The following is a 13,116-nucleotide window of genomic DNA, read 5'->3' as shown; positions in this document are numbered from 1 at the left end:
GAAATTCATCCATATTATATATCAGTAGTTCATTCCTCTTTATGCTGAGTAGTATTTCATTGTATGGATATACCACATGTGTTTATCCATTTGCCAGTTGACATACACTTGGGTTGTTGCCAGTTAGGGGCCATTATGAATACAGCTGCATTTGTTCTCAAGTCTTGTGTGGACATGTGTTTTAATTTCTCTTGGGTATATACATAGGCATGGAATTGCTAGGTTAAATGGTAAGTGTGCCTTTAACATTTTAAGAAACTTCCAAGATCTTTTCCAAGCTTATACCATTTTATATTCCCATTAGCAATGCATTAGGGTTCCAGTTTCTTCCTATTCTTGCCAGCATTTAATATTGTCAGCCTTTTTAACTTTAGGTATTCTAGTGGCTGTGTAGTAGTATCTTATGGTATATTAATTTGTATTTCCCTAATGACCAATGATGTTGAACATATTTTTTATATGTTCTTTGGTCACTCATAGTATCTTCTTTTATGAAGAGTCTGTTCCCACTTTAAAATTTTAACCATGTTGCAAAAAGATTCACAGAATTGCCATCTTAATATTGTAATTCTTTATTTAGGTGTTTAATTTCTCGGCCACATTTTAAATTTTCAATGCATATCTTGTTAAATTTATTCCTAAATATTTTAGTTTGTGATGATATTGTGAGTGGAATTTAAAAGTTTTATTTTTAGATTTTTTTTTTTTGCTACCACTTAGAAATACAATCTTATATCTTTTTTTTTTTTTTTTTTTTTTTTTTTTTTTTTTTTTTTACTGCAGTCTTGCTAAATTTAACTTGTTAGCTCTCAATTCTTTAGGATTTTCTACATCCATGATCATGTCATCTGCAAATACAGTTTTACTCCTTTCCAATCTGTATGCCTTTTCTTTTTCTTGCTTTATTGCACCTCCAGCATGATGTTGAATAGAAGTGTTGAGTCATCTTGCATTTTCCTTGATCTTAGGTAGAAAACATTGCATTTCATCACTAAGTATGATTCAGCTATAGATTTTTCATAGCTGCCCCCCACAGGTTGTAGTTGATTAACACATTCTAGGAAAACATGGGAAATGTTCAAATATGTTCACCAAAAACAGATGATGATTTAACTCATGGTAGGCTACCATGTAGCCTATAATTGGTCAACAAAGCTGTGTTTTAAAGAGTTTTGCCATCCCATAGACTCTTTTCTGTTTGCAGATGAAGCATATTCCTGTGTTGTTAGTCATATGTCACGTGTGTGTCTAGCTAGAGTGGTAAAAACCTGCACCCTGAGCTTGGCCCTCTTATTTTAAACCAGTATCATAAGAAACACCCCAGATAGCTGTCCTGGGCTGTACTCACTTGAGTTGATGAAAGCAAGCCACACTGAGAGATGGTTAGAAATGCTTTGTTTGAATTAAAGGCTAAATCATGAAAATTTGTGTGTAGATAATAGAAACACACACCACCGGAATTAGAAGGAGCCTTAGTAATCATTTAGTCTCATCTCCTTTTTTTTTTTGTTTTTTTGTAATAAATGAGAAAACCAAGATCGGAAAGGTGGTCCCTCACCTCATATCACACCTGTGTGCTAAATAGTGGTATTCCATGTACTAAACTTCAAGGCCTGCTGAAGAGTTTCTGCCCAGGGACCCCTCATGCCAGTACCTTCTCCTCCCTTCCTTCAGCTTAGGTTTCAGGCACACTCACTGCACCTCCCTGTCACATCTTCCTGCCCTGTATTCTCCATTGAACCCAGAATATCTCTTCTGAAGTACCCATATTTCTTGGTCTTTCTTCCCAATTCACCAGACTCTGTTAACTTCTTCTTGTTAGTTCAGTTTCTAAAACCTTGCCCAGGACTTGGGGACCCTGTATGGAGCCTTTGCAGTAAAACCAGCAGTAAAACCACCAAGTAAGGCCAGTTACGGCAAACACACACACACACACACACACACACACACACACACACACACGCGCGCAAAGTAGTTAGTAGTCAAAATAATCGGATTTTTAAAAATGTTTTCTTTCAGATTAATAATAAATTACTCATGAAGTTTTACCAAAGACATGTCCTTTCCAAAGCCTTTAATGTGTAGTTAAAACCAATTTATGTTAAGCACATTGTATGCAAATACCTGCTACTAGGTACTGTTAGTCACCCTAATAGATTCTTCCTGTAATTCCCCTTTTTTTAAGTTTTTATTTCCATAGGCTACTGGGGAACAGATGTTGTTTGTTTACATGAGTAAGTTCTTTAATGGTAATTTGTGAGATTTTGGTGCACCTATCACCCAGGCAATATACACTGCATCTTATTTATAGTGTTTTATTCCTCACCCCCTTCCCAGTCTTTCCCCCTGAGTCTCCGAAGTCCATTGTGTCGTTCCTATCCCTTTGCATCCTCATAGCTTAGCTCCCTCTTAGGAGTGAGAACATCCGATGTCCTGAGTTACTTCACTTAGAATAATAGTCTCCAGTCTCATCCAGGTTGCTGCAAATGCCATTAATTCATTCCTTTTTATGGCTGAGTAGTATTCCATCATATGTATACACACACATATATATACATACACACCACAGTTTCTTTATCCGCTTATTGATCGATGGGCATTTGGATTGGTTCCATGTTTTTGCAGTTGCAAATTGTGCTACTATAAACATCTGTGTGCAAGTATCTTTTTTGTATAATGACTCCTTTTCCTCTGGGTAGATACCCAGTAGTGGGATTGCCGGATCAATGGTAGTTTTACTTTTAGTTCTTTAAGGAATCTCCACACTGTTTTCCATAGTGGTTGTACCACCAGCAGTGTAAAAGTGTTCCCTGTTTACCACATGCACACCGACATCTATTATTTTTTGATTTTTTTGATTATGATCATTTTTGCAGGAGTAAGGTAGTATTGCATTGTGGTTTTGATTTGCCCTTCCCTAATCATTTAATGATGTTGAGAATTTTTTCATATGTTTGGCCATTTGTTTATCTTGTTTTGAGAATTTTCTGTTTTGTTCTTAGCCCATTTTTTGATGGGATTTTTTTCTTGTTGATTTGTTTGAGTTCATTGTAGATTCTGGACGTTAGTCCTTTGTCAGATGTATAGATTGTGAAGGTTTTCTCCCACTCTGTGAGTTGTCTGTTTACTCTGGTGACTGTTCCTTTTGCTGTGCAAAAGCTCTTTAGTTTAAGTCCCAGCAGTTTATTTTTGTGTTTATTTCATTTGCTTTTGGGTGCTTGGTCATGAAATCCTTGCCTAAGCCAATGTCTAGAAGGGTTTTTCCAATGTTATCTTCTAGAATTTTTATAGTTTTAGGTATTGGATTTAAGTCTGTAATCTGTCTTGAGTTGATTTTTGTATAAGGTGAGAGATGAAGATCCAGTTTTATTCTCCTACGTGTGGCTAGTCAATTATCCTAGCACCATTTGTTGAAAAGGGTGTCCTTTCCCCACTTTTTGTTTTTGTTTTGTCAAGGATCAGTTGACTGTAAGTGTTCGGGTTTATTTGTAGATTCTCTGTTATTTTCCATTGGTCTGTGTGCCTTTTGTTATGCCATTACTATGCTGTTTTGGTGACTCTGGCCTTATAGTTTAGTTTGAAGTCAGATAATGTGATGCCTCAGGATTTGTTCTTTTTACTTAGACTTGCTTTGCATATGTGGGCTTTTTTTTTTTTTTTTTTTTTTTTTTGTGGGGGTATCCATGTGAATTTTAGGATTGTCTTTCTAGTTCTGTGAAGAATGATGGTGGTACTTTGATGAGAATTGCACTGCATTTGTAGATTGCTTTTGGCAGTATGGTCATTTTCACAATATTGATTCTACCTATCTATGAGCATGGGATGTGTTTCCATTTGTTTGTGTTGTCTATGATTTCTTTCAGCAGTGTTTGTAGTTTTCCTTGTAGAGGTCTTTCATCTCCTTGGTTAGGTGTATTCCTAAGTTTTCATTTTGGTGTGTTTTGTTTTGTTTTGTTTTGTTTTTGCAGCTATTGTAAAAGCAGTTGAGTTCTTGAGTTGAGAGCTACTGATTTGTGTACATTAATTTTATATCCAGAAACTTTGCTGATTTATTTAATCAGTTCTAGGAGCTTTCTAGAGGAGTCTTTAGAGTTTTCTAGGTGAACAATCATATCATCCATCAGCAAACAGTGACAGTTTGACTTCTTCTTTAACGATTTGGATGCCCTTTATTTCTTTCTCTTGTCTGATTGCTCTTTCTAGGACTTCCAGTACTATGTTGAAGAGGAGTGGTGAGAGCGGGCATCCTTGTCTTGTTACAGTTCTCAGAGGGAATGCTTTCGACTTTTACCCATTCAATATTATGTTGGCTGTGGGCTTGTCATAAGATGGCTTTTATTATATTGAGCTGTATTCCTTCTATGCTGATTTTTGTAAGAGTTTTAATCATAAACTGATGCTGGATTTTGTTGAATGCTTTTTCTGCATCTACTGAGATGATCATGTGATTTTTGTTTTTAATTCTGTTTGTGTGGTATATCCCATTTATTGACTTGAGTATGTTAAACCATCCCTGCATCCTTGGTATGAAACCCACTCGATCATGGTGGATTGTCTTTTTGATATGTCGTTGGATTTGGTTAGCTAATATTTTGTTAAGGATTTTAGCATCTATGTTCATCAGGGATATTGGTCTGTAGTTTTCTTTTTTGGTTATGTCCTTTCCTGGTTTTGGTATTAGGGTGGTACTGGCTTCATAGAATGATTCGGGGAGGGTTTCCTCTTTCTCTATCTTGTGAAATAGTGTCAATAGGATTAGTACCAATTCTTCTTTGAATGTCTGGTAGAATTCTGCTGTGAATCTGTCTGGTCCTGGACCTTTTTTGTTGATATATTTTTAATTAGCATTTCAGTCTTACTGCTTGCTATTGGTCTATTCAGGGTATCTAATTCTTCCTGATTTAAGCTAGGAGGGTTGTGTCTTTCCAGGAATTTAATCATCTCGTCTAGGTTTTTCTAGTTTATGTGCCTAATGGTGTTCATAGTAGCCTTGATTGATCCTCTGTATTTCTGTGGTGTCCGTTGCAGTCTCTCCTGTTTCATTTCTTATTGAGCTTATTTGGATTTTCTGTCTTCTTTTCTTGGTTAATCTTGCTAATGGTCTATCAATTTTATTTAGCTTTTCAAAAAAACAGCTTTTTGTTTCATTTATCTTTTGTAATTTTTTTTGTTTGTTTCAATTTCATTTAGTTCTACTCTGATATTGGTTATTTCTTTTCTTCCTCTGGGTTTGTGATTCCCTCTTAAGAAGTACTTCTAAGAAGTGTGGGCCTCAGCCCAGCACTTTAGAGTTCTTCTTTAGAGAGTAAAAATGCAGTTCTTTAGGTAATTTGAATGTACCCCCAAGTTAGACCATACTACCTGTACATTTAATAGATTCATTTGTTCATAGGAAACACCAAGGTAATTTAGAACCAAAGAGAATTACTGGAAATTGCAAATGAGTAGTACCCACATCAATGAGGTTTCATATCAGTTCCAGTCACTTCCATTCTCTCTCAGAGATTTATACCTTGTGGGTGTATAACACATGCCTTCCTCCCACTGTTCTCCCCTTCCCTGCCAGACAAAAAATCCTCAGCAGGCACGAGTACATGATGGCTCTGTAACTTACCACAGCCCCTATTGGAGTATGTGGCCTGTAGTGGCTGTCCAGTCAGTGGTGACCAATAATGTACAAGAAAAAATTGAAAGTCCAAGAAATGTGGTGTTCTCATGAGCCTGCTGGTTATGATTAGCGGAAAGCCTTTTTGGAATAGTGTTTGAAGGCAGACCCAACCACAGCTGACTGGGAATATTTCTGGGCCAGTAGCCATGTAAATTCTTGAGGTCCAGGGTACACGTGCAGCCTCAGGATTTCCCAGTGAATTATGGCTGAACGAATAAGATCCAGATGGATTGTTTCCCCCTTTACCACTAAAAATTGGTAGAGGAGGAAAATAAATCAGACTAGACATATATACTGTCAGATAGGGTAGTGTGCTTGCTTGCTTGAATTAAAATTATTTGGTATGCTTATGAGTTTAATTAAATAATTCAACTTTGGGGAAGGGTGTATTTGCACGAATAAAACCTGTGTTTTTGTTAGTACTTGGACATGAATAAGATGGGTTCTGTGAGCCAGGTGTGGTAGCTCACACCTGTAATCCCAACACTTTGGGAGCCAATGTGGGAGGATTGCTTGAAGCCAGGAGTTCAACACCAGCCTGGACAACATAGCAAAAATCCATCTCTACAAAAAAATAAAATTAGCCTAGTGTAGTGGCATGTGCTATAGTCCTAACTACTCAGAATCTGAGGCAGAGGAATTGCTTGAACCTAGGAATTTGAGACTGCAGTGAGCTGTAATCATGTCCCTACACTCCAGACAAGGTAACAGAGTGAGACCCTGTCTCATAGAAAACAAAATATATGGGTTCTTCGGAGGTCACAGACCTACTGTGTGTAACCACACTAGTCTCTGATTCCTGCATAACAAACCTGCCATTCCTTGACATATAATCCAAGCAATTAAGGGATATTAGAAGCCATCCATCCGGTGCCAGTCCAGACCCGTAAACTGGCGCTGCATAAACCCCATCATCAGCAGTTTCCTGGCAGGAGCCCCACTGTGTACATCTGCATGGAGGGAGTATGGCATCTCCTGTTGCTGGGCAGCTTAGATTGACTAGATGCTTCCTCTACTCAGCTTAAACTGGCCTCCCACTAGACCACATACTCATTCCCCTCACTCTGCCCTCCAGAGCAATCTGTCACAAATCCTCTTCTTCAAACCTGTTCACAGATTTGAGCACTGTGGTGTGAACTTTCCAGCATCCCAGCTCCGCCAGTAACAAATTCATTCTCGAGACCACAGAACTGATATTGGAGCATCAAGGACAGGGTCAGAAACAGGATTGCCGGGCTGGGCTCAGTGTTTGTCTCCACAGTTTTTCTCAGCTGAGGCCCTCACAAAACCTGTTGTCTTTTTTAACAAAATCTTTCATCTGGTGATCTCCTCTGAGACAACTCAACAGTCTTCTCTTTTGTGGAGTCCATGATTGGCCTCTGTTTATAATACATGTCTCAGAGCATATTGAAATTATCTGTTTACATGTCTGTCCGTTCTCCAGACCATGAGCACTTAGCGATACTCTTCTGCGGTTCTCGGCTCTTACTGCAGTGCCTGGTGTGTGGTGATACTTTAATAGACACTTGAATACACTGTGAGATCCCTGCATCTTGCAGTTGTGATCTTCTGGGTGAAGGAAGAAGAGGAATAGCTGTATTGAACAGCTACTATATCCTGGGTACCTGTACTTGAGTTATATCATTTGACTCTTAAGAGCATTGTTGGACAAATGGTACCTCCTTTTTTACAGAGTTGAAAACTGAAGCTTTGAAGCTTAGAAATACGAAGGTAGCACCTGGGATTTGAGCCCAGCTCTTTTGAGCTCCCAGAATCCCACCCCTTTCTCATATCCCCAAGCTGGCCCATGGGGTCCCCAAAACAGTGAGGAGAGGACTACAGCATTAACTGTCCATATTTTCACCCATATAGAATTTAGCCCATTCCTTAACCACTTTCCCATTTCAGAGATGCTTTTTATTGAATGGTAAAAATGTATGCACCTGACTGTGAGAACCACTTAAGATGGGGTAATGAGTCATCCAGTGCACTGTGTTTTGTTGTGTCCCATATGCCACATCTAGATCAGATGCTTCTGGAAAACCGGCTCCACAGCATGGCCACCTTTTGGTCTCCTGCTGCACCTGGGTAATACGAGACACAGTGGCATTTAATTCTGTTGACATGCACATTCTGTTCTCCTGAGTGCTAATTCATATCCTCATGTTCCTTGAAAAGTTACCTCCTCCAAGATCCCTTATTGGAGTTGACTTCCCCTTGGTGCTCCCGATTTATTACACATCGCTGAATTATATTGATTTTATTTGCAGTTGATATCTTGCTTTGCTCTTGGTGACCTTCAACTATTTTTCTCTGCATGTGTCTCCAACTATCTCAAAAGGCAGAAACTAGTGACTTCTTTTTTTCCCTTCTCCTCCACCCAGTCCCTAGAATAGAGCTCTGTAAACAGTGCACAGGTGACCAATAAATATTTTTGACTCCTTGAGCTTGATAGCTTCTTTCCCTTGCTGGACTGACAGCCCAACACTGGAGCCTGCATCCTTTATTTATTAGATGAGATTTCTATAGCACCTTTACTCTGAGAAGATCAATATCAATGAAGTTTGTTTCTGCTTCTGGAAAGTGCTTTTTACCTAAGCAGACCAAAGTCCTGATAAGATCACATGACAGCCCTTACTCCTCAGCTGCTGGGGCCTGGAGACGCAGACTAAGAAAAGCCTCACCACTTCACGTTTTGCCATCTTGTTGCCAGCCACGAGCCTGAATAAGATTGTGTGCCAGCATAAACTCTAGTGTTGGTGGATACTGTAGTCAGTGTTACAAAAAGAGAGTTTGCATTTGGAGAGCATTGCCATCTTTTGGAAGGCAGACGTGGAGAAGACTGCCTTAGAGGTCAGTATATCTGCCAGTAACCAGATCCCTATGAATGAAGCTTTCATGGGTTGTTGGCTTTCACCAACCTGCCTTATGTCAGGGGGCACTAGAACTGTTCCGTCTCTCAAAGTCATGTTGCTTAGCGAGCTAAGGTTCCTGGGACAGGACCCATGAGGGGCGTGACAGGTGGTACATTCCCAGAGACTCAAAAGGAACAAGCTCTGGATAAGTTGGGAATAAGTGCTGAGAGGTGGCACTCTTAACTATTTGGAAAAGGAGCTAGCAGACTTAAGATCTGGATAGTTGAGACTGACCATGAAATGCTACAGCAAAGTTCAGAGGCAAAAAAAACTGAAAAAGGTGGATGCGTTAGCCCTATAGTTCATTGGAGAACTGCCTAAAATAATTGGATCAACTGGCTTCTCTAAAAAATTTCTCACCTTTCTACATCTCTGTGTTTTGTGCAGGCATCCCCATCCCTAATTCAGGGTTAGACAGAGCTCAGTTAAGAAATGAACACGTGAGGCCGGGCGCAGTGGCTTACGCCTGTAATCTCAACACTTTGGGAGGCCGAGGCGAGCGGATCACCTGAGGTCAGGAGTTCGAGACCAGCCTGACCAACATGGTGAAACCTTGTCTCTACTAAAAATACAAAAATTAGCCAGGCGTGGTGGCACGTGCACCTGTAATCCCAGCTACTCAGGAGGCTGAGGCAGGAGAATCACTGGAATCTGGGAGTTGGAGGTTGCAGTGAGCCACTGCACTCCAGCCTGGGCAACAGAGCAAGACTCCATCTCAATTTAAAAAAAAGAAAGAGGCCGGGCGCGGTGGCTCACGCCTGTAATCCCAGCACTTTGGGAGGCCGAGGCGGGCGGATCACAAGGTCAGGAGATCGAGACCACGGTGAAACCCCGTCTCTACTAAAAATACAAAAAATTAGCCGGGCGTGGTTGTGGGCGCCTGTAGTCCCAGCTACTCGGGAGGCTGAGGCAGGAGAATGGCGTGAACCCGGGAGGCGGAGCTTGCAGTGAGCCGAGATCGCACCACTGCACTCCAGCCTGGGCGACAGAGCGAGACTCCGTCTCAAGAAAGAAAAAAGGAAATGAACACATTTCTGGTGAGCTGTGTAGACAGATGAGAGGTACACACGTAAGAGTTGCTTGGTGTGGACACTTACCAGCATTGCCAAGCTTGGCCTGCCCTTGAGCCTGCAGTCCAGAAGGCTGCCTCCTCTGTGGAGCAGGTATTAAGGCAGTCATAGCTGTGGATTTCCGTTTCCTTTTACTTTTTTGAGAAACAAAAATGGTCACGACAAGTAAAAAGAAATCCATGTGTTGGAGAGAAAAGAGACACAGTAGAGAAGGACTAGAAATGTCTGGAAATGGAGGAGGAGCAAAAATGGAGGTGTGATGGTGGGTGTGGGAAGTCCACTGGCATTGACCTGAGAGTGGTGTTTGGCCACAGCTGCCAGCGCCTGAGGATGCCACTGCTTATTTCCTCTTGAGATTTGAAGGGTGTTCCCTTTCTCTGTTGTTGCCTGTGGAAATGAGAGGTAGAGCCACCTGTACTGTCTAGTGTATTGCTGTACCCCATTACAGTGCCTGTGACACAGTCCAAAGAAGATTACAGGGAAAGTCCCATGTTGCTTTGGATACTTCCTTGTTCATGATCACAGGCCACACCAACTGGTGCACATGCTAAAATGTACAGTGCCTGGGTGGGTGACTGGAAGACAGATGACTCTGGCCTGTGGGGAGTACTGTCTTCCACAGAAGACAGATCTTTGCATGATCCAAGGCAGGCCTGCTTCATTTGCTCTGATGGCTCCTCCAGAAAAGTACCTTGGGGCCGCAAGGGAGCTAGGGATAAGTGTGTTCCATGCCGATATTAGATTTCTTTATTAGTAGTAAATACTTGCTTTCGCTCTAGGCCATAGGGTGGGAGGTGGCAGGCAGTGGCTTCCACAGGCGAAGATGGGTCCTGTGGGTCCAGGAGACAGGCTGGCAGCCACCTGTTTGTGCCCTGAGGACTCTTAAGGGTCACGAGGACACATGCTGTGCACAGCCAGCCACTGTTGTCCACACACTCAGTGCTGTTCTTTCTTGGACCATGGCAGCTGTGAGTCAGCGCACAGTAACATTTGTTTCCCTGAGCTCTGCACTGTATGTTCCAGATTCACCCAGGAAGTGGGGGTCCCAGATTTACAAACTAAAGGGCTAGGTTTATGTTAATACTCTTGCATCAATTAAACTGCTCTTCCCTCGAACTAAGGATTAATTTTCCATGGAATCTGGAGTAACTGGACAAAATACCAGGGTGGAATAGGAAATGGATGTCAGTGGGAATTGTGTGGTTACATTCAGTTCTGCATTGTGTGTACTCCACTCATTTGTAATTATGAGCAACTGCAAAGTTTCAGTTCCAGGAGAGGATCCAGTGCCATCTTGGACGTTTCTGGGTTACTCTAAGAGTGAGCGCAGCAAGTGCAGGCTCCTGTGAATAACGGCAATAGAAAGGCACTATTAGGAAAGTAAACGTGCTACTGCAAAAAACGGGATACACCACAAGCCAGACAGCAGTAATTTTTCAGTTGTGCCCGTGCACTTGTGTTCACCCAGGTAACTGGATGAACTGCATGGTGACGGTGTCCTCTTGTGACGGGGAGGGGCACAGTTACTAGCATTAAATATTGCTAGAAGTAATATTTTTCTGTTTTTCTGTCTTATTGCTAGAAGCAATATTTTTCTATTTTTAATGAGTCAGATGTTTACTCAAATTATTTATTCATTCTGTTCATCTTTATTGAGTTGTAGAGGAAGAGCAAGGAATAAAACTGACAAAAGTCCCTGACCTCTTGGTGCTTTTATTCTTTGGGGGAGAGATGCAGTAAGCAAGGGAACAGATAAACAAGGTAATTTCTGATGGGAGTTGGAGATACGATGTAATAAAATGACAGAGTGATAAGGGAAAGGGGGAGCCGCAAATAGGGAAGGGGGAGGCCAGCACCTGGGAGGACATGAAAGCTGAGCTGAACATAAAAGCTGGGAGAGCCAGCCATTCAGAGAGCTGGGAGAGCAGTGCCCTAGACAGAACAAAGGCCCTGGAGGGAGGAACAAACTTGGTGTATCTGAGGAAGAGAAAGCTGGCCAGCCTGGCCGGAGCACAGTGCAGGAGGAGAGTGGAGACGCAGCAGGCATCAGTCAGGGGCTTGCATGTCTTTGCAAATAATCTGATTATTGTAAACATAGTGAGAAGGCATTGAAGGGTTTTAAGCAAAGGAGTGATCTGACTTAAACTTTAAAAATATTCCCCTGGAGAGCCAGGCACAGTGGCTCATGCCTGTAATCTTAGCACTTGGGAGGCCGAGGTGGGAGTATCAGTTGAGCTCAGGCAGTGGAGACCAACCTGGGTAACATAGTGAGACCTTGTCTCTATTTAAAAAAAAAAAAGAAAGAAAGAAAAAGAAAAAATATATTTCTCTGGGAGAGAAACACATGCTTGTATATGCATTGATGCATGGGCTCTCAAGAATACATAAAAACAGGCAGTGGTGGTGGTTGCTGGAGAGGGTAACTGAGAGAATGGGATGGGAGACTTACTTTCTACTGTATATCATTTTAGGCAATTTGAATTTTTTTTTTTTTTTTTTTTTTTTGAGACGGAGTCTCGCTCTGTCGCCCAGGCTGGAGTGCAGTGGCCGGATCTCAGCTCACTGCAAGCTCCGCCTCCCGGGTTCACGCCATTCTCCTGCCTCAGCCTCCCGAGTAGCTGGGACTACAGGCGCCCGCCACCTCGCCCGGCTAGTTTTTTGTATTTTTTAGTAGAGACGGGGTTTCACCGTGTTAGCCAGGATAGTCTCGATCTCCTGACCTCGTGATCCACCCGTCTCGGCCTCCCAAAGTGCTGGGATTACAGGCTTGAGCCACCGCGCCCGGCCTTGAATTTTTATTATATTCATGTATTACCTTTAAATAGGCAAAGTAAGAATAAACAACTATAAAACAAGTATATCTCAGGTCAGTAATTTTTTTTAAAAAATCCAGAAATTCCTTCCAACTGCTGGGAGGGAGACGGCTTGGAGGGCAGCAAAGGCAGAAGCAGGCAACATGCCTGAGCTGTAGCAGCCTGGTGGAGCCGTTGGCCTCACCGCACTCCAGCCCAGCTGGCTGCCTTTCTCTTCCATCAGCATGGGGAGCTTATTCCTGCCACAGGACATTCGCATGAGAAGAGATGCAGGGCCGATTCAGGACGTTGTTTAGATCTAACCAAACCTCTAATAAAGCCAGTGTGAGAAGTAAAGAGAAGAGAGGAATCAAGAATGAGCCCAGAGTCTGACTCGAACAGCAGCTGGGTGGATATATTGCCACTCACTGAGGCAGAGAAGATGAGGAGATAAACTAATGGAGAGGTCAAAAAGATGAAGAGTTGTTTCGAACATGGTACAGTTGAGATTCCTAGCAAACATTATTCTAGTCAGAAGTGTTTGTCAATTAGGCCATTGGATATCGGGATTTGGATTTGAGAGGAATTCATGGATGGAAATGTAAGTTCAAGAGGCATTAGCATTGATACCCTACTTGGACCTGGAAGAAATTACGTAAAGGAGAAAATGC

General features: G+C 41.9%; 1 protein-coding gene across 5 annotated transcripts in view; it reads left to right on the top strand.

Annotated features, from left to right (window-relative positions):
• The window catches only part of ZFAND3 (zinc finger AN1-type containing 3), a 335,788-nt gene that overhangs the window by 306,947 nt on the left and 15,725 nt on the right, over nucleotides 1-13,116 (top strand). The gene's annotated exons all lie outside the window — the stretch shown is intronic.

The sequence above is a fragment of the Macaca mulatta genome, chromosome 4, assembly GCF_049350105.2.
Source record: "Macaca mulatta isolate MMU2019108-1 chromosome 4, T2T-MMU8v2.0, whole genome shotgun sequence".
NCBI lineage: Eukaryota > Metazoa > Chordata > Mammalia > Primates > Cercopithecidae > Macaca > Macaca mulatta.
Note: the sequence above shows the minus strand (reverse complement) of the source record. Positions and strands in the feature narration are given on the sequence as shown.